At 38.6% G+C, this 21,746-nt stretch overlaps 1 protein-coding gene across 6 annotated transcripts in view; it reads left to right on the top strand.

Moving 5' to 3' along the window:
- The window catches only part of CDC42SE2 (CDC42 small effector 2), a 124,150-nt gene that overhangs the window by 29,473 nt on the left and 72,931 nt on the right, over positions 1–21,746 (top strand). For 3 of the 6 annotated variants that reach the window (XM_019642269.1, XM_019642266.1, XM_019642267.1), the window contains exon 2: positions 15,434–15,517. The exons of 2 other annotated variants lie outside the window; for them this stretch is intronic. The gene's annotated coding sequence lies outside the window, so the exon portion shown is untranslated. Of the gene's footprint in view, positions 1–15,433; positions 15,603–21,746 lie in introns of all 6 variants that reach the window. One more of the 6 variants, XM_019642268.1, reaches the window with a different exon arrangement.

Here is a 21,746-nt window from a genome sequence, read left to right as displayed (position 1 = left end):
ATATTAAGCTTTCTAAAATAATTTTTATTGCTTCAAAATTTTGAGAGAGTGCTGTAAGTGTGCTTTTCTCAGAAAATATACCTCGCATATTTCGTGAGATGTCAAACTGTTGAGTAGTTTCAGTGAGCATCTGAGCATCACCGTACGGTGAGCATCTCATTAAAAAGTCTTCTAAATAACTTCCAAATACTATAAATTAGGTTCTTCACTAGTAAATGAGAGCAAGTTGGGGGTATAGCTTCAGTTGGCAACTGTTTGCAAGACAAAGTGTTATGTTGACCTAGAAGCTTAACTCTGCTTTAGAGACACCTGCGGACTGTGGAGCCAGGAGTTAGGTTTTGGTCTAAGCATTTTTGGGGCACTGAAAGTGAAGGGTTGGTCTCCTTTTTTCCCCTCCAGCTACTTTCCAAATTGATTCTTTTTAAAGCGCTGATAATAGTCTGTTGCTATTCTAGTTAGTTCCAGAGCACTGCTATTCTGTGTCAGCAAGGTAATGTAATCTTTTAAACGTTTTTTATACATGTGCCCTCTAAAATATTTTTGAGAACCTTTGTACTTCCTTACACATTTTAGAACTGACACCTAAAAGTTTTCATCTTAAGTTAAAAAAGTTGCAGACATCTAATTTGTGGAGTATTATATATTGATATGTTTTTAAAGAATACACTGCCAAAAATCTTGACCCTGAGTTCTGCTTATTCACTTTAATGGAAAATATTGCTGTAAAACATTTTCACACTAGTCAAATTGGTTATGTTTTCTTGTCAGAAATGGTCTGACATTTTCAATTCTAATAAACTCGGCAACACCTGCACTGAACAATCACTGGACAACTACTTTCACTTCCGAATTCTAAGTCTAACATTATTGAGTCATTGGGCGAGGAGTCTTGCAGTGAGCTTTTTTTCATCATTTCTTGCTCTGATGGAAGGAGACTCTTCCTCATCTCTCTCAGTTTTCCATTGGGTGCCCTGGAGGTTTCTTGAAGCAAAGTACCGTATTAAGATTTGTGATGAGGGACTTTCTTTTACAACATAGAAGAATTATTGTGAAAGAAGGTAGAAAAAGAATGAATGGTGCCTGGGCACATCAAGTTTAGAAAAGAGGAAGTTGGAGCTCTGGAAGTTGATTTCTTAAAACTGTCCAGACATGTACCCTCTGGAAAGTATCAGACCTTACTCTGGGTTGAAGATCCTTGAGTTTAGGGGAATAATTTATCTTCTGCTTTAATTGGTATTGTATATTTATCCTTTTAAGTAAATTACCGGATTTATTTTTTAATTTTTATTTTGAAAGCTTTGTTTTGGCAAACTGACCTTTATGATGAAACCAGTGTGGTTTTTTTTTCAGTACTCTACAGACCAATGAGCATAGTAATCAGAAACTCCATGGAAGTGACTGCCAAAATACAAAAATTAGAGAAAGAGAAAACTGGATCTCTACTTTACACTCTATCTACTAAGCTAAATTCTCAATTCTCCAGAGCTGAGTATAAAAAAGAAAACCTTAAAAATACTTGAATAAAGCATGGATCAGTATAAAATCTCTTGGGTGTGGGAAAGCCTTCACAAGCAGTCCAAACATACCCCTTTTTCTCATGAAAAAAGTACATCTCCTAAATATTGTTTTGTGGTCATAACTATCTTAAAATAGAAATTCTTATCTTTTTTTTATAAATACAATTTAAAAATCCCTGTAAGATCAAGATTATCATTTACTTCTAAGATATCTTGCAAATTTTATACATTGTCTTTTCTAGTCAGCTCTTAAGCATAAAGAACCCTTCAAAGTGCTGTTTTTGTAACAAACATGACCTAGTACCCATGAACTGTCCTAATGATGCCTTTGCTAAGTTTAGGGGTTATTTGGCTCTGGTAAACCAGGTTGTACATATGCAGGAGTGGGTGGGATTAAAATTATTAGAGCACCATTCTGTTGTGTTCTCATGGAATAAGCCATGGATTACTAAACTTCTTTAAAATGGAGACCTTCATACTGAATAATATACAGAGGGTGCCAAAAAAATGCATACATATTTTAAGAGAGGAAAAAAACTATTAAAATTACGCTGATGGTAACCACTTTGAGCACCTCTGTAATTGCAGAAGTCAAACGTGACTTGTATTCATCTTTTGTTATCAGTATGTATTGAGTATTGTAATTTTAATAGTTTTTTCCTTTTTAAAATGTGTATACATTTTTTTGGCACCGTCGGGGTGTGTGTGTGTGTGTGTGTGTGTGTGTGTGTGTGTGTGTGTGTGTATACGTGTATACTTGATAATTTGAATGTTGAACAGTTGAACGTAGAGATATTTTTATAGTACAGTTTGCAAATTTGAAGATTTTAGCAGTCTAAAAATGAGTAAGAACTTCTCTTTTTTTCTTTATTTTTCTAGAACATATTCACCCCTCCCCTTCCCAGGGAACAGTTAGTCAGTGACCACTTCACTTTTAGGCCCTGGTGTGCCAGGGCCTCATTGAAATGCAGACTGACCCCTCTGCAAGAGAATAACCCAACTAACCACGTGTTAACTCCTTATGAGGTCAATTGGGACAAATTAAACATGTTATCGACTTTCTCAGGAGAAGCTGAGATTTCAGCACTCTTTGCATTTACCAGAAATAATACCCCACTGAGTCACTCTTGTGCTGATTGAACGTGCACAGCTGATAGGAGAAATTGCATGTTCATGACATTGTCAGTGCAGGAGGGCCACTGCATACAAGGATTCAGAGGCTCAGTTAAGTGCCCACTATTTAGGTTAATATGCGGATAGACCAGGAAACATTATCCTTGGTCAAATAGGCTGGATTAAATTGAGACACTCCTAGGTTCACAGATTATATCAAATTAAAATGAAAGTCTTATTTGACACAATATAGAAAATTAATACACGACAGAGAGGACAAATGACTGCTCAGTTTGAGAACTATGACTTATTTTGCCTTGAAGGGAGGATACATTGTACCCTTTAGTTACCAGGTACGTATTTTTTTCTTTTATAGGATTAAATAAAAACATTCAGTTATTCATTAACTACTGAGAACTAGCTATGTGTCAGGCATTCAGGTACTAGGGGCTCAGCTGCAAACGAAAGGGACAAAAATCTGTGTTTTCATAGACCCTACATTCTAGTTGGTGAAGACAAGCAATAAATGAGTAAAATATATAGAATGCCAGATGACTGAAAGTGCTGTGAGGAAACAAAAATTATGAGAGCAAGATGGAACTGCCAGGGTAGGGAACAGGAGATTGCAGTTATAGATGGGATGGCAAAGAAAGGGCTCAATGAAAAGACAAATAAAAGATAGCTATTACAGCATTGTTTGTGATAAAGATAAATATTGGCAGCAACCTAAGTATCCACTTATAGGGATGGGTTTAGGGGATGGGTTAAATATATTATGATGCATCTATATAGTGGAATACTGTACAGCAAATAAAAATATAAGTTCTACATATACAGAACAACCTCCCAAGATACATGAAGTGATGAGGACAAGGTACAGAATGATATACAGAGTATGCTACCATTTATTTCACACACACACACATGCACACACGCACACACACACACGACATATATATAATTTTATAAATGCATAGAATCTTGGGAAAGATACATAAAATACTGGTGATGGTTGTCTTTAGAGTGGAGAACAGGGTGATTCATGGTCAGGAGAGTGGAGGTGAAGTACTTTATATTCCATTTTACTGTGTACATGTTCTACCTAGTCAAAATAAGTGAGTAAATAAGATGAAGATGTAACAATATGAAGACTGTTTACCCAATTAGAAAATGATGGAAACACACAATCACATTTATGAAACCTAGTGGCCTAGATAGCAGTCTAGCCTAGATAGTGAATACATGGGATAGTTAATAGAAACATGGACTCCTGATGATCCGGAGGACTTGTTGATAATGACCATGGCAAAGCAAGGCCAAAATCCTGTTTGGATTGGGTAATGGATTGTAGAGATCATGATTGTAACATTTACATTCATGTGACTTTTTCCACTCTTCTAATTAAATGGAAGTTGTACTAATTTCCTAGGGCTGCCACAATGAAGTACCACACGCAAATTTGTTGTCCCATAGTACTAGAGGCTGGAAGTCCAAAATCAAGGTGTCAACAGGGCCACGCTCCCTTGAAACCTAGGGGGATTTTTTGCCTCTTCCCAGCTTCTATTGATTTGCTGGCAGTCTTTGGTGTCCCCAGGCTTGCAGCTACATTGACTCCACTCTCTGCCTTCATTGTCACTTGGCTTTCTTCTGTTTGTCTTTATGCCTTTACATGGCTGGTTTCTTATAAGGACACAGACCATATTGGGTTAGAGTCCACCCTGCTCCATTATGACATCACTTTAATTACATCTGCAACAACCCTATTTCCAAATAAGGTCACATTCAGAGGGGGTAGGATGGGCGGGGAGGGGGGTCAGGATGTCAGCATATCTTTTTGGGGGGTGGGGAGGGGAAAGGGACACAATGCAACCCTTAACAGAGACTTGGCAGTTCATTTACGTCACTTGCCTGTTACAGCCTTCATACATATCTGCGATAGTGTTTTGGAAAATTGTATGGAAAGATGAATAATGTTTTAGAAGTTTGACTTATTTTTAAAGACTCTTACTATAAACGTTTTTCCTATGGAGAATAAGACCATCCCATCTCCCTGAATAAAGTCAAACTTAAGAGGACAGCATATTTATTAAAGCTAATGTTTTAATGAAAATAGAATATTTTTTCTCTAAGTGTTATAAAGTAAAAGAATAGAGGTTATAAATAGTGAATTCAAGATGACAGTGACTTACTAATTTAGATATTTTTATGTGCTTTAAAAAAAAAAGTCATACTATGAGGATAGACACTGTATATTCTCTTTTTGTATTTTGGTTCTCACTCATGCAAAACGACTTCTTTCCAGATCAATTTAACTTCAAGATACAATCAAATAAGACAGCAGAGAGGACAGTTTTTATATTTCGCCACATTTTTCCCAGTAGTTTTTCTTTTTGTACCCATTGCCATTATAGTTCTGTAAAACATTAGGAAACCTTTTAAAATTCTCCCTTGTCTTTCTCTCTTATGTATAAATCAGAAACCAAATATTTGTTAGTCTGCAAACTCTTTAAAGGTTACTACATCTTCAGTAAGCCTTTTTGACATCATTTTTACCCATTGAGAAATCAGCATTCTATCTGAATAAATTGACAAATGAGCACCTAAGTTTTTTTTCATACAGCGTCAAATAACAAATTAGGAGATTCTCCCTACTTTCAATCTTATTGAAAACATTTTTTTCTTTAGAAAGTTAATGTAAAAAAAAATCTTTAGCTATTTTTATAATTCCTCTAATTTCTTTGTAAAACAGGCAGTTAAATCTCACATTTTACAAACTTATACTTTTTATTAGGGTGGGATAGAATAATATGCTTTAATTGTGCTGCTACCTCGTCATGTTTAAAATATTTTATGAATTTATGTGTCATAGAATCTTAGAGTTGATTTGGACTAGACATTTTATAGTCTGACATTCTCCCATATGTCGAAATCTTAGTGTTCTTGGCCTTTAAAACCTCTAGTGACTATGAGTTCACCACTTTTCTAGAAACCCATTATCTTTTGGGAAGTTATACTTTTAGGTGGTTCTTCCTTTATTTAAACCAAAAATTGCCTTCCTGAAACTTCTACCTAGTGACTTGGGTTGCACCGTCTTTGACAACCCACAGTAAGCCTGTTTCCTCTTTCACATGTTATGTGCTAAGGCCTACACATATTTGAAGGCTGTCATACCTCCCCCCTGCGCTTTTTGCTAGGCTCAATCTCTAGTTTCCTTAACTCTTGCTTATGTGATGTAATTTTCAGAGTCCTCACCATCCTGCTTTCTCTTCTCTGGATACATTCTGGCTTATTAATATCTCTTAAGATACGGCACTCAAAACAGGATGCCATATTTCTGAACTTTTGGATTTGAAATTCTGGCCCTAAGTTCCCCACAGGATCTGTAGCCAGGACTGATAGCCTTTGGCAATGTACGTGCCCTGAGGAGAAGGCCCATGATCCATTGGAAGAGGGCCTCACACTGACTGGGGAGGTCAGGGAAGACTTCCTGAAGGAAGTGATGGCCATATCAAGTTCCAAAGAGTATGCCAGGCAGAGGTGAATAGCAAATGTGATGCCCGGTGGGGGGTGGGGGTGGGCGAGCCTGTTTTTGAGAAACACATTGAGAATGGGTGGTTGACTTAATTACTTGGCATTGAGTGGAAGCGGCAGTAAGTGAGGTTGAAAAGTGGGGACCAAATCATAAAGTCCCTTAGAAGCTGTACTAAGAACTGAACTGTTCCTGAGGACAAGCAGTCATTAAAGGGAGTTTTAAGTTAGGAAAGAAAAAAAACAAAACGCGATGAGACATTCATTTTAGAAGGATCATTCTAGCCCAAATGGAAATGAATTGGAGGGGCAGAGATTGGAGGGCAGCTGTTAACAGTATTTCTTAGATCTGATGGTGGTGCCCAGACCTGGACTAGCGGCTCTAGGATTAGGAAGAAACAGATTAGAAAAATACTTGAGAGAATTTGATTGTTATTTGGCTGTAGGGGAAGAGATGGAAAGGTAGGAGTAAAAGATAATGCCCTTGTTGGTTTGGGGAACTGCATAGATGAGAGAGTTTAAATTGAATGGGATTGGAGTAGAGGAGTTGTGGGAAAGAAGTGGAGCTGAGTTAAGCTTGAGGCGAGGTTGCCATCCACGCTGAGATGTGCTGTGTTGCAGTTGGAGATGTGAGAGTAAGCTGCATCCACCTAGCTGGAGAGCTTTGGGACGGAGCTCAAGCCTCGGCTGGAAATACAGATTTGGCTGACATCAGTATCCATGTGGTAATTGAACTCGGAAGTGGTGGAAATAACCTAGGGCAGGATTTGCAGAGTGAAAGAGGAAGGCAAGGACAAAACCCCTAAGAACTGTTATGTGATATTTGAGCTGAGATTTTTTGGCTGGATTATTTGGGAATGTGCAAAATGGGAGGAGACCAAGGCTGTTCTGATGTACTCATTTAGTAGAAAGCCACTAAATTGTTTGATTAGAGGAGTGAAAATGACTCTCTAATGGTCTTTTCTACTTAACTGGCACAGTATCTGGCACTCATGTTATTAGAAACTCTTTACTTTGCGTTAAGGCATTGTCTTTCTAGGAGTTATCTGTTAAAATGTAGATATTCCTGAAGAGACCTAAAATTTTAATCCATTATTGGTAGTGTTGGTGTTTTTAGGTCACTAGTTTTTATTGTGGAATTGAGATTAAAGGGACAGATAAGAATTTGAGAAAGAATAGGCTTGGAAGACATGACATTGTGAGGAGCATGGGACCATGGAGGAATCTGGATTTGAAGCATTCAGGTCACCAAGCACCTGGATAAAGGAGATAAAGAGAGCCAGAGACTGACTGACTCTCTCTTTCTGTCTCTCTCTCTCTTTCTCTGTGTTTGGAAAAGGAGGGCAGTGAGTTGGATAGCAAAGAGGCAATGCTACTAAAAGGAAATAAGAATATTTAGGATGATGAAGAGCTAAATACAGGGCAAATCTTGAAAGTATTTCAGTTATAAATTATGGTGACCATATCATTCATTTATCATGGAAACTGGGACATACTGAGATAGGAAGGGGAATAGATATTATTATTAATTACATTGTGAAAATCTGCATAAACTGGGAGTATCAAAAACAAGGATGAATGGTCACTCTAGTTATAATGTACTTATTTTACTAAGAGTGTAACAAAATAGTATTAGTTTTTAGCTACCTTGTACTAAGTAAACACTTTATACGTCATCACATTCTTAACATATTGTGGACCGGTGATGCAGATTTGCGTCTATACATTTAACACATTGTGGACCAGTGACGCAGATTTGGGTCTCTATATTTAAATGCCCCATCCTCAATGTGTTAAAACAACCCTCTGAGATAAGTGACATTGTCTTCATTTAGAGTTGATGAAACCAAATCTTGGGATGGTAAAATATCTTGTGTGTAATTCTCCATGGTTAGAATCGGAAACAATGAAATAGCCTACTATAGACCATGAATCCAAATCCAGGTACACACTTTTATTTTTTAAGATTTTTATTGGGAATTGGTTGCTGTCCTTTTGTTCTTCAGTCTAGTTGTGGAGGATGCTGCTTCACTGGCCCAAGTTGGCACCATCATTGCGCTCTTCCCGGGCGAGGCAGATCAGTCGCCAGCTTCTGGACGGCCGCTCACGCTGGCTGCTGGCCACACACGGTAGCCCATGGCAACCCACTGCAGCAGGGGCTGCAGCCTATGCTGTCGCCGGGCAACTCAAGGCAGCCCAGCTCCAGGTTGAGCTGTTGTTCAGCATCTTAGCTGTAGAGGGCAGTGTTACAGGCCCTCACATGTGGGATCCGAACTGGGGCCCTCTGGCATCCCAAGCCAGCTCTTAACCAATGTGCCACTCGGCCGGTCCCAGGTACACTCTTGGACACTAAATTGTACTGCAGTTGCTCTGGGTGTGTATATGTATTTTAAAATGTTCTCTGAACGTTATTAAGAAAATTACTAGCATAATCCATCATATATCAAGCTCAGTTCCCCTTCTGATCACCATACTTCTGACGGCTCACTCTGTGCCAGACCATGTTCTAGGCCTTTTACATGTATTAACCTAATTTAAACCTCACAATAGCCTTATGAATTATTTGTTTTACAGTTTATGAAAGTGAGGCATGGTAAGTAACTTGCCCAAAGTCAACAACACATCTAGTAAGTAGCAGAACCAGAATTCAAACTTGGACAGTTTTACTCAGGAGCCTGTTTTCTTAACCACCTCCTCTAGCCCATATTCCTTGTGTGTACATACTCATATGTTCATTGCTTCTGGGAGTGGGTTTGTTTGGGTTCCTATTGCCAGTCAAAAGCCCATGTGCTGATACTTCAAAAAGCCAAACCTTAAAACATCAGAGTTTGGGGTAAGGACAGGTTTATTGATTGAGAAGGCATCAAACGAGAAGATGGGAACCCTAATAGATCTTCAAATCCATCTTAAAGTAGAGTTCAGGCTTCTTTTAGGTCGGGAATGGGGAGAATGGGAGGGGCTGTTTTTGTATTAGCCTGTAGGCCCTGGAGAGAACACTGGCTTGAACCAGATGGAAAGGCCAAGCATTTCACTCTTCCTGGTAAGTGTTTATATATGTTTATGAGATAATTGCCACACTGTTTCCAAAGTGGTTGTACATGTTGCATTCCCACCATCTTTATTACCTCATCACTTCTTTTTTTTATTTCTTATTAAGGCATATCAGCTTTTTCCACCAGATTCTGAAACTCCAGCATTACACCCTCACCTGTATCCATTTCTGTAACCCTATTACATTCTACACATTTTATGGTCTAGGCATGTTAACAGCACTAGCAAATGATAGCAAGAGGCAAAACAAAATGTTTTGAATGTAACAGTGTCACCACTGGCTATGGCGTTATTGCCCAGATAACTTTTCACTTTAACTGTGTAAGTGAATGGTTGTATGCATTTCTTTACAGTGTACTTAGGGAGGAAATACATGGCAGTGATTTATTGTAGTGCTGACGTACTGATTAGTTATGAAATTTGGGGTAAATTTTTTTTACCGTTCTGAGTCTATAAAATGAGAAAATTGGACTAGATTTCTTACATATCTTTATTTGTCCCTACCAGATCTATATTTCTTTTGGGGGAAAAAAAGGAATTGGTGTTGGACATTAAATGAGCAAGGGAATGGGACATGTATTAAGCATTTATTTTTCATTCAACATCAGAGTAATAGGGTCAAGGTCTGATAATTTAAGTTACTATTTATTTGGGAAAAGTGGAATCTAAACAAAAATATTATTGTAAGACTTAGGACTTTAGCTTTTTATAGTTTGATCAGCTTAAATTTAACACTTTTAAATTGCAGTGGATTTGGGTAATTAAAAATGAATTTTAGGGCCAGCCGAGGGTGTGTTGGTTAAGAGCTGGTTTGGGACGCCAGCTCTTGAGCAGCAGGGCCCTGGTTTCGATCCCACATGAGGGCCTGTGACACTGCCCTCTACAGCTAAGATGGTGAACAACAGCTCGACCTGGAGCTGGGCTGCTGCGAGGTGACGGTGTAGGCTGCAGCCCCTGCTGCAGTGGGCTGCCATAAGCTACCATGAGTGGCCAGCAGCCAGCGTGAGCGGCCAAGAGCTACCGTGAACAGCTGGCAGGCGGTGTGAGCTGCCAAGAGCCGCTGTGAGCAGCTGTCCAGAGGCTGGCGACCGATCTGCCTCACCTGTGAAGAACGCAATGATAATACCAACATGGGCCAGTGAAGCAACATCCTCCACAACTAGACTGAAGAACAAAAGGACGGCAACTTGTCTGTTCCCTTCCCTGATTCCCCAATAAAATCTTTAAAAAAAAAAGGATTTTATTTTTGAATTCATAAGAGGATGTGAGCATTGGAAGGAATAAAAAAGTTGGTCAAAATCAACTATTTTGGAGACTTTTGAATCACTATCCTGATACCATGACCACTGGTTGATAGGAACCCCATGAAGGGACATTTCACCTTAGGCAGCAGTGACTCAAAGACGTTCTAATATGTGGAGCACATTATAATACAGCCCCCACTCATTTACTTGAGTTTTGCCCTTTGGGGTGGTGCAGAATTAGCGCAATTACTTTCTGTTACTGCCCTAAAAGTATTCAAAGGTAGCACTGTTATCTAATTTCTTTAAAGATGCAGCTTTTTAAAAAAAGTTTTTTAATATGGTGGAACTGATACTGATGAACTTGGGAGAATAGAAGTCTCTGGGTAGAGATTGGAGTATACACTTTTGATATTATATAAAATAAAATTTAATGGTTAAATTCAGCTAAGGAAATAATAGTTTGCTAAACCTCTCACTATAAATAACAGCAGATGGGACTAGAGGTGGCATTTAATATGGTACAAAAAGCACCAAGCCATGCCAACATTTAACAGACTGCATCTAATTTCATGTATTCTCATTAATTCTAAGCAGAATTTGAAGTACATTTTACAATAGTAGTGATACCCAGATGAATGCTAATCGAATGATTATATTAAAATGTCTTTTCCTTCAGCTTAATACTTTTTATCTAATTCTTAACAAATGCAATGAAAGACTGAGGTACTTTGTGAACTGGAATTGAATGAGTAATGTGGAAATACACCAAATTTCCTTTTTGCCCATGCCAAATGATACTAAGTTAGAGTGCTGTTTTTGGCATATGTATATTTTCTTTGTGACCAGTAATTGAGTTTTTAATCCTTAGCATTGAGATATTATACTTTTGAAAGAGTTGTTTTCTGAAGAGGAAGATTGTAGCCGTGATTTTCAAGCTCAATGTATCAAAAGGGTCCTGCTTTTCATATTAATCAGTCTTGTTACCAAATATTAATATGCAATTAATTACTTTGTTTTACCCCCAAAATTAACTGCACATATTTAAAGTGTTCAGTTTGATAAATTTTGTCATATATATCACTACGCTCAAGATAATAAAAATATCGGTCACCCCCAAAAGTTTCTTTTCAACCATTTGTAGGCCTTTTGCCCATCCACCTGTATTCCCAGGCAATCAGTTGAACTGCTTTCTATCACTAGAGATTGTAGAAATTTATATAAATGGATTCTATAGTGTAGGCTCTTGGTGTGGCTTTTGAGCATTATTTTGAGAGTCATCCATGTTGATGAGTTTATTTTTTATTGTAAGTAGTAATACACTGAATGGCTAGCTATACAGTAGTCCCCCTTATTGTGGTTTCACTTTCTGCTGTTTCAGTTACCCGCGGTCAATCATGTACCCAAAATATTAAATGGAAAATTCTAGCAATAAACAATTTATAACTTTTCAATTGGACTCCATGCTGAGTAGTATGAAGTCTCGTGCCGCCGTGCTCTGTCCTGCCTGGGGAATGAACCATTCCTTTGTCCAAAGTGTTCACACAGTATAAGCTACCTGCCTGTTAGTCACTTAGTAGCCATCCTGGTTATGAGATTGACGGTCGTCGCAGTATTGCAGTGCTGTGTTCAGGTGACCCTTATTTTACTTAATGCCACATTCACATAACTTAGATTACGCATATTGTTATAATTGTTCTATTTTCTTATTAGTTACTGTTGTTAATCTCTTACTGTGCCTGATGTACAAATTAAACTTTATCATAGGTATATATGTATTGGAAAGAACATAGGATATATAGGGTTTGGTACTGTCTGGTTTCAGGTATCCACTGGGAAGGTCTTGGAAGGTAGCCCCCACAGATAAGGGGGGGCTGCTGTATTCACCTGATGATGATATTGGGTTGTTTCCAGTTTGGGGCACTTATAAATAAAGCTGCTATAAACAGTCTTTTGTGGGCATACACTTTCATTTCTCTTAGATACGTACTTAGAAATGGAATGGCTGGGTTGTATGTAAGTATGTGTTTAATTTTTAAAGAAGCTGCCAAACTGTATTGTAGCGTGGTTTTGCCATTTCACATTTTTACCACCAACAATGTAAGAGAGTTTTAGTTGCTCCATACCCTTGCTAACACTTGGATTTTCCTAATGAATAGTGATGCTGGGCATATTTTTGTGTGCTTATTTGCTGTGTGCATATCATTGGTGAAGAGTGTGTTCAGATCATTTGTCCCTGTTTTAAGTTGGGTTTTCCATTATTGAGTTTTGACAGTTCTTTTTATATTCTGGATACAAGTCCACTTTCAGATAGCATGATTTGCAAGTATTTTCTTTGAGAATGTGGCTTTCATTCTATTAACAATGTCCTGCAAATAGTAGAAATTAGTAATTTAAATGAAGTCCTGTTTATCACTTTTGTCTTTTATGTATTATGCTTTTGTGTTGTAGCTAAGAAATCTTAGAGCCAAGGCCACAAAAACTTTCCCCTGAAGTTTTCTTTCTGAAGTTGTATAGCTTTAGGTTTTACTTTTAGGTTAATGATCCATTTTGAGTTAATTTTTATATATGGAATTTTTAATCATTCCAGCTGCATTTGTTGAGAAAGGCAAATACCATATGATCTCACTTATATGTGGAATCTAAAGAACAGAATAAACGAACAAACAAATCAGAAATAGACTCAGACACAGAGAACAAACTGATGGTTGCTTTATGGGAGCGGGGATTCGGGGCTGAGTGAGAAAGGTGAAGGGAATAGAAAGTACAAATTGGTAGTTACAAAACAGTCGTGGGGATGTAAAGTACAGTATGGGGGAATATAGTAAAAAATGTTGTAAAACTGAGTGGTGTCGGATGTGTGCTGGACTTGATGGGGGGATCATTTCATAAGTTATATGGATGCCTTGCCACTGTGCTGTATACCTGAAACTAATATAAAATAGTATTGAATGTCAACTATAATTAAAAAAAATATATATATAGTCACAGGATGTGAAGTATAGCGTAGGGAATATAGTCATTGGTGGTGTAATAGCTATGTATGGTGTTGGATGGGTAGTAGACTTGTTGGGGTTGTCACTTTCTGAGGGGTGTAAATGTCTAATCATGTTGTTTTGTACACCTGAAATTAATAATAATAAAAAAATTTTAAAAAGGCTATCCTTTCCCCACTGTATTGCCTTTGCAGCTTTGTGGAAAATTAGTTGACCAAATACATATAGGGCTAGTTCTGGACTCTCAATTTTGTTTTGTTAATCTGTCTCTTTATGCCAGTACCACGCTATCTTGATTGTCATAACTTTATAAGAAATCTTAAAGTCAGGTAGTATAAGACTTCCAGTATTATTCGTTGAAGTTTTGGCTATTTTAACTCAGGCATTTCCATAAGAATTTTAGAGTCAGCTTGTCAGTTCTATAAAAACTGGGATTTTGATTAGAAATACAATGAATCTGTTGCTCAAATTGAGAATTGACGTAACATCATTGAATCCACTGATCTTTGAACATAGTGTTTGTCTTTGTACATCAATTGATAATTTATTTCTGATTATTTCATATTTCCAGATGACACTGTAAATAATATTTTACATTTCAGTTTTGATCTCTGAACAGTTGAATTGTTTTTGAGTATTGATCTTGTAAATCCTGCAACCTTCCTAAACTCACTTATTAGTTCTAGTTGTCTTAATTTCATTTTCAGATTAATCATAGTGCCCTGGTTCATTTTCAGTTTAGATTTGAAGAAATGTGTAAGCTTAAAAAGATGTAATGGATCAGTACCTTGCAGGTGGGAAGGTGTAGCATTCCCACTGTTTTGTCTTCATTTTTCTTTTAATGAAATACTAATATTCCTCATAAAATGGAACCTTGAAATTTCGAGCTACCATTATGAATTTGTAGGCAATGTCAAGAAAGTAATTGACTCTGAGGGAGGAATTGCTGTTTGTTTTTATGAGATTCTAAGAATTCATTCAAATTATATATTGTAGAGAGAAAACCAAGTGCCTTGGTGATGGTTTGGGTAGGATGAGGGAGAGTATATGGTAGGGACTCTGGGGTTTGAGGCTTTGAGCACTGACTGCATGGACCACAGTGATTTACTGACATGAGGAAGTCTGAGGAAGCAGTGGATTTGGGATTATCGATTCAGCTTGGACATGTTAGATTTTAGGCCTGTTGTTTATTGACTGTGTTAAGTACTTATATGTTTATTTGGAGGCTTGTAAATGAAGAACTATATCTTAGGTTAAAAACAGGCCTGAGATCACGCAGCTGGTCATATGCAGAATTAGAGTTCAAACCTAGGGCCCTCTGACTCCAAAGCCAATGCGGTTATTCCTATGCTATATTGTATCCTCAAGACATAAGCATGCTTGGCTTTGATAGTAGTAGATGTTCCCTGTGAGTTGTTATCAATAAATAGAAGAGTTTGCAAGCTCAGATGCCAGCAGGGTCCAGACAGATGACTGTGAGCTGGATTATATGTAAGAGAGTAATGACATCTGAGGAGAACTGCAGAGCCCACCACCTTCTGAAGCTCCCACAGAGTGTTACCATGTGGGAATGTGGGTCCATGAGTGCCCCATCTTCTGATTTTTTTCAAGGGACCTCAGAAATCCTGATTCTTATGTTAAACCTTCTGTAAATCTAGGCAGCTACTCTTTAATATACTGTGGGGGTCAGCCTGTGGTGCACTAAACAAATGTGTGTGTTGGATTCTGCCCAGTAGGCAACCTTTGGTAAGAGTTACACCTGGTATATGGTGGACAGTACCATAAATTTATATAATGGGAAAAGGGTGGTGACTGTGATTACCACATTACAACCTTTGGCATGCATGTCACTCAGTTTGAACATGGTGCTTTGTGAATCTGGTGTTTTTAAGTCCAGTTTTCAGATGCATCAGTTAATTATATACAGGCAAGAGAGGAACTGCTTTCTGCAGCTTTTTGCCTCCTAATTGTACGCTTTCATTTGCAGGTAGGGCCGTTTGTAAGTGTGTGGACTTCTGAGTGAAACCTCAGACCTAAGTGAGAAGAAACCTTCAAGGAACAACTACTGACAGTGAGTCTGCAGTCATCTCTCTGCATAATATGGGGTGTTTTCAACCCAGAGATAGCTGAATGGGTGGCTCTGTTGACAAGGAGTGGTGAGTCTGAACATCCCCACTGATAACCTAAGTCCTTTCCTTACAAAGAGAATTGTTTCTACATTCTAAGCACTTACTGATTGTTGTTGAATAGTAAGTTAATTTTTGTATGAGAATGACGACAGTCCAGTTGAAGAGAATTCTTTGTCCCTGGCAGCGTATTTCTTGTATGATTGCAGTTTCGCTTTCTTGTTTGGTGAGGCACATCCCTTCTTTGCCTCTATTTTTATTTTTTATTTCTTCTCCAGTCCAAATCATCCCATCCCCCAGGGCCCGTCCTCCTTGGAATAGTCAGCTAACACTCAAGGGATGGTCATGCTAGTTCCCAGCATCCGTTCCGATCTTGGTTATGTTAGGTCTCATTGCCTTTGGAAAGGATTGTTCTAAGAATGGGTATGAGATCCAGTTTTGGCCAATGGGAAATAAAAGGGAAAGGTTATCTCACTTTTGAGAAAGAAGCAAAGAGATGGCCCCTCTTCTCCCTAGAGCTTGTATTATCTGGATGTGGCATCTGTAACTGTAGCCATCTTAGCTACTGGCCGGAAGGTGATGTCCTTACGTAAAGGCCAGAGGCCAGAAAATTGTGGAGCCATAGAACTGGAGCCCATTTGCTATGCCTAGAACCACCCTAATTGTGGATTCCTTATGTGGGATAACAAATTTCCTTATTGTGCTTGCTGTGGAAATCATCCTGATTCATTTGCTTTCTCCCTTTCTGATTATCCACTGTCTCTCAAAGTCCCATGCATTTCTACTTGATTGCGTTCTGTGTTGTATGGTAATGTATGTTTGTGGTTATTGCTAAGTCAAGTGCTATGTTTATATCCTTGCTGTGTCTAACGCTAGTACTATCTTCTTTTTTTTTTTTAAAGATTTTTGTTGGGGAATTGGGGGATGGGAACAGCACTGGGGAATTGGGGAAAGGGGAACCGACAAGTTGCTGTCCTTTTGTTCTTCAGTCTAGTTGTGGAGGACATTGCTTCACTGGCCCAAGCAGGCACCATCATTGCGCTCTTCCCGGGCGAGGCAGATAAGTCGCCGGCTTCTGGACGGCTGCTCACTGCGGCTGCTGGCTGCTCATGCTGGCTGCTGGCTACACACGGTAGCCCATGGCAACCCACTGCCACAGGGGCTGCAGCCTACACCGTCGCCGGCAACTCATGGCAGCCCAGCTCCAGGTTGAGCTGTTGTTCAGCATCTTAGCTGTGGAGGGCAGTGTCACTGGCCCTCATATGTGGGATCCGAACCGGAGCCCTCTGGCATCCCAAGCCAGTTCTTAACCACTGCGCCACTCGGCCGGCCCTTTTTTTTTATTTTATTATTATTTTTTATTATCTGTCCTATATATTTGAGTATTGGCTTTCCATCTAATAAATTTTGCTTTCTTGGTTATAAAAACAATAGCTTACTTTCTGTTTTCTGTGCTAATTATAGAAATGACAGATACGGTAGGGAGAAACATAATCAGGAATAATTTGTTTGGCTTTGGAATGTATATTCACAGAAACTCCCAAAAGTGCATCTCTGCTCAGTTCAGACCTAATTGTGTGTGTGTGGGAGGGGGAGGAGTGAAAGTGGGGTGAGTCTAGTGTCTAATAAGAGCCTTGAGTCTCAGGATGGATTATTCTATTTTAAAGCTCTACGAAACAAAAATCACTTTTTTTTTTTTTTGGCCTTACTCAGGATATCATGAACTCTTCTATCTTTTCTTTAAATTCTGCTATATTATACTCTTGAAAAAGTGGGATAGGAACCTCTTTTTCTTCCTGGAAATCTGTGGTGTTGCTTTCAGTTATGTTAAGGAAAATTATAAACCTGTGTTGTAATCTGGTAACATATTCTGAATCCTTCAAAAAGTGATTTCAATTCAGCGAAGAATGTGCTTTCTTTTTCCTTGATAGGTTGTGCTTAAAACCTGAGGGAATAACTTTTTAAGAAGAAAGTTATATGATGTGCTTGACTCATCAATTTTAATTCAGTAATACCATTATTTACTAATATAAAAGGTTTAAATCACTACGGTCAGCTTTAGTGTGCTTTATTTAACATACATTATGAGGAGTTTGTAGGAATATAACATGTGTATTAACCTAAGGCAGTCTTGGCAGGCATGCGATATAAGCCACATCAATCAGAATTATCTTAGGACATTTGCTAGAAATATTGGGATGAAGGTTCTTACGTTTTCTGCTGAATTTCAGCCTGAAAATGTACAGTCATTAAATTCCTGACAGCGACCTTTTGACCGTAAAAGGAAAGCCAGTTGGATAAGAAGCCATAAGAAAAACCACACCCTGTCAGGTCAGTTGAACTGCTGGATCAAGGCTTCTCTGAAGATAGTATACCTCTCTGGACTTTTATTTAGTTACATGAGCCAATAAGTTTCTTACTTAATCCAGTTGGCTTAGGATTTTATGTTGCATGTATATGAAAACAACCTAACTGATACATTCTTATTGTCACTGTTCAACACTATATAGTGTTAACTCAAGGGACTTACTGAAGCTTGAATTGAGAATTGGGCAAGTATGCGGGTGTCAGATGATGTAGTTCATTCATTGATTTATTCAAGAATTTGAGTATTAAGTACAAGAGCTAAGGTGGTAAACACAAAGTCCATGCTATTGCTTGTGGAGTTTATTATTAATTGGATGAGGCTGACATTTGGGTAATTTACTAGTGAATGTAGGTTCTTACTGAGAAAAGGACTACCTGCCATCTGTAGTGATTAGCTCTTTGGTGGAGACTCCTCGAACCCTTGGCTTCTTTAGGGCTGTAAAACAATTGTGGGGAACCTGGAATATGGCTGAATTAACAATAATGTAAGTTATTATTGATCTTTTTTTTCTAAGGAGGCATTACAAAGGTACAGGACCACAATTCCTTATTCAAAATCTTGGGGTCAGATATGTTTTGGAATTTCAGGATTCTTTGGATTTTAGGAAGGCTAATATGGTATGTTTACTGTATATTTAATATAATACCTCTTTTTACTTATGGAAGGGACAAGTGTGGCTTTCTCTTATTAATACAAATAATAATGCCTTACATTAGTTGAACTGCTAAGTGCCAGGATGTATACTTTTCAGCTTTTATCTTAACAGTTTAATAAATTGTATTAATTTTTACACTTGGGAAAGTTTAGAAACATTAGGTGACTTTATCAAGGGTTATGTAGCTGGGAAGCAGTAGAGGAGATTCTCACTGTGTCTAAATTGTGCTGCACTGACTGTCCCACTCCAGCTCTTCTGTTCACTGTTAATTTAGGGAGATTTCAGTAAGTTTAATCAGCTACCTTAACTTCTTCACTGATATTTCCAGTAGTCCTACATTCGATTCGCTTGACTTTCCTGTGAATGCTGTCCTTCCTGGTAATTAGGCGTGATTGGCTTTATCCTCTCCAGATTTCATTGCTCATGTTAGTCAGAACTTCTAGGACATTGTGATGACAGTGGGCATCTTGTCTTGTCCATTATTTAATGCATCTAATGCTTCACTAAATGCGTATCTTAGTTGGAATGTTTATAATGTTTAACCATTGAACATAAAGCCAGCCTTTTAGTATTCTTTATAAATAAAATGTAAAATATCAATTTACTTCTGTTTTATTAAGAGTTTTAAAAAATTCTATTTTGGGCTGGCCGAGTGGCGCGTTGGTTAAGAGTTGGCTTGGGACACCAGCTCTGAGCAGCAGGGCCCCGGTTCGGATCCCACATGAGGGCCTGTGACGCTGCGCCCTCTACAGCTAAAATGGTGAACAACAGCTCAACCTGGAGCTGGGCTACCATGAGTCGCTGGTGACCGTGTAGGCTGCAGTGGGGCTGGCTGGCAGCGGGCGTGAGCTTTTGTGAGCTGCCGCCCAATGGCCAGTGAGCGACTGCCTCACCCGGAAGAGCACAAAGATAATACCAACATGGGCCAGTGAAGCAACGTCCTCCACAACTAGACTGAAGAACAAAAGGACAGCAACTTGTCTGTTCCCCTTTCCCGATTTCCCAATGCTTTTCCCCTCCTCCAATGAAATCTTTTTTTTTAAAAAAGAAATCTATTTTTACATCTACATAGGCCAGATATTAAAGTGTTAATTGTTGCCATGTCACAATTGCTACAAACTAAAAATTGTTCAGTTATTTCTATCTTCTTATATTGCACTTCAGTTTTCATCTTTGATAGTCTGCAAACTTCTTACCTCTGGTGAATTCATTTTTATGCATTTAAAAGATGTTTATTATACTTTGTAATTTGTTTACTTATATTTATTTTATATATGAATTATTTTAAAAATATTTATGGGCCTAGCATGTAGTAGGAACTCAGTGAGTATATGTTGAAAAAGTTCATTTTTAAAATTATCTGATTAATGGGGCATCTTCATAGCCTATGTTTTGGTGAAAGATAGGAAAATATTAAGTTTAGAGGTGAAAAATATCCAGAAAAAACATTTAGTATCAAAAGTTGCAGTTTCTCGGGCTGGCTGAGTGGCGCATTGGTTAAGAGCTGACTTGGGACGCCAGCTCAGATCAGCAGGGTCCTGGTTTGGATCCCACATGAGGGCCAGTGACACCGCCCTTTACAGCTAAGAGGGTGAACAACAGCTCAACCTGGAGTTGGACTGCCGTGCCGTGAGTCGCCGGCAATGGTGTAGGCTGCAGCCCCTGCTGCAGTGGGTTGCCATGAGCTACCGTGTGTGGCCGGCAGCCAGTGTGAGCTGCCAAGAGCCGCTGTGAGCGGCTGTCTAGAGGCCGGTGACTGATCTGCCTCAGCCGGAAAGAGCACAATGAACACAATACCAACATGGGCCAGTGAAGCAGCGTCCTCCACAACTAGACTAAAGAACAAAAGGACAGCAAGTTGTCTGTTCCCCTTCCCCCCAATTGCCCAACACTGTCCCCCTTCCCTAATTCCCCAATAAAATCTTAAAAAAAAAAAAGTTGTAGTTTCTTGGTTTCATGATCATGCGGCCAATTTCCGATCCTACCGGCTTTCCATTCTGATTTGATAACACCTTGCTGTAGGTACCAACCAACTAGAAGTTTTCTAGCGGGTTTAGGTATTTAACTAACACACACATGCATGCACACGGAATAATTTCACCGAACGTGAGAGAATGAGGAAATGTGCGCATTATAGAAAATTATTATTAAAATGCACAGGTTGAATGGGATGTTCATTCAAACATTGACCCTGAATGGCTGAGTTTCACCCTAACTTGTAAATATCTGTAAAGAAGGAGCTTGGGAAATTTTCAGGGACTAGAATAATTGGCGTTAGCTTTTTAATTTTGGCAATATGATCCAAAATGTCTGTCTTTATAGCTAGAAAATTTTTTTGAAAGTCTGATAATAGTCTTACAGTTTAAGGGAATGGAAACTAATTTGGTTAATAGTCCAGGGCAGAAGTATTGGCAAATAATTGCCGTGTGAGGGGCTGTGCTGTTCTTCTGTGAATAGAATTGGTGGCCTTAGTTGGGCCCTCTCAGCAACTGATCAGAGTTCGTATAACAATACCTCCCACAGCAGCTGGGGTTTATTGTAGCTGGTGCTGTGTGTCCTCACTGTAAAGTCTGTGATTTCTATGAAAAAATTGTAAGAACAGCCATTTAGTGGTTTTGATTAAGGAGTGTTTTCTGGGCAACATGAGAAAATACTCTGCCTGTTTTGTGCTGTATGGACAAAAGACATGCTTTTATAAGAAGAAGCTACGCCTTCTTTGAAAAGAAGTAGTCACATGTAAGGTATCTATTTTCATTTATTGCCATCAAATAATATTTGTGAATGCCTTTAATGTACAATAAGTCCTCACTTAGCATCGTCGATAGGTTTTTGGAAACTGTGACTTTAAGCAAAACGACGTAAAACGAAACCAGTTTTACCACAGGCTAATTGATGTAAACAAGAGTTAAGTTCCTACGACATACTTCTGGTCACAGAAACATCACCAAACTTCTAAATAAAGACCCAAAACACTTTAAATAGTAAACATTGAAATAAATGTGAGCTATACATACATTTAAGAAAGATTAATAAAAACAAGTAAAATCATTATTTTTCAACCCACTTCTTCCAGTTCAGGGTCATAGATGGTTAGAGCCTGTCCTAACAGCTCAGAGTGCAAGGCGGGAACCCACCCTGGACAGGACATGCT

The sequence above is a fragment of the Hipposideros armiger genome, unplaced genomic scaffold (assembly GCF_001890085.2).
Source record: "Hipposideros armiger isolate ML-2016 unplaced genomic scaffold, ASM189008v1 scaffold_66, whole genome shotgun sequence".
NCBI classification, from domain to species: Eukaryota; Metazoa; Chordata; class Mammalia; order Chiroptera; family Hipposideridae; genus Hipposideros; species Hipposideros armiger.
This window is presented reverse-complemented; position numbering and strand designations above follow the sequence as displayed.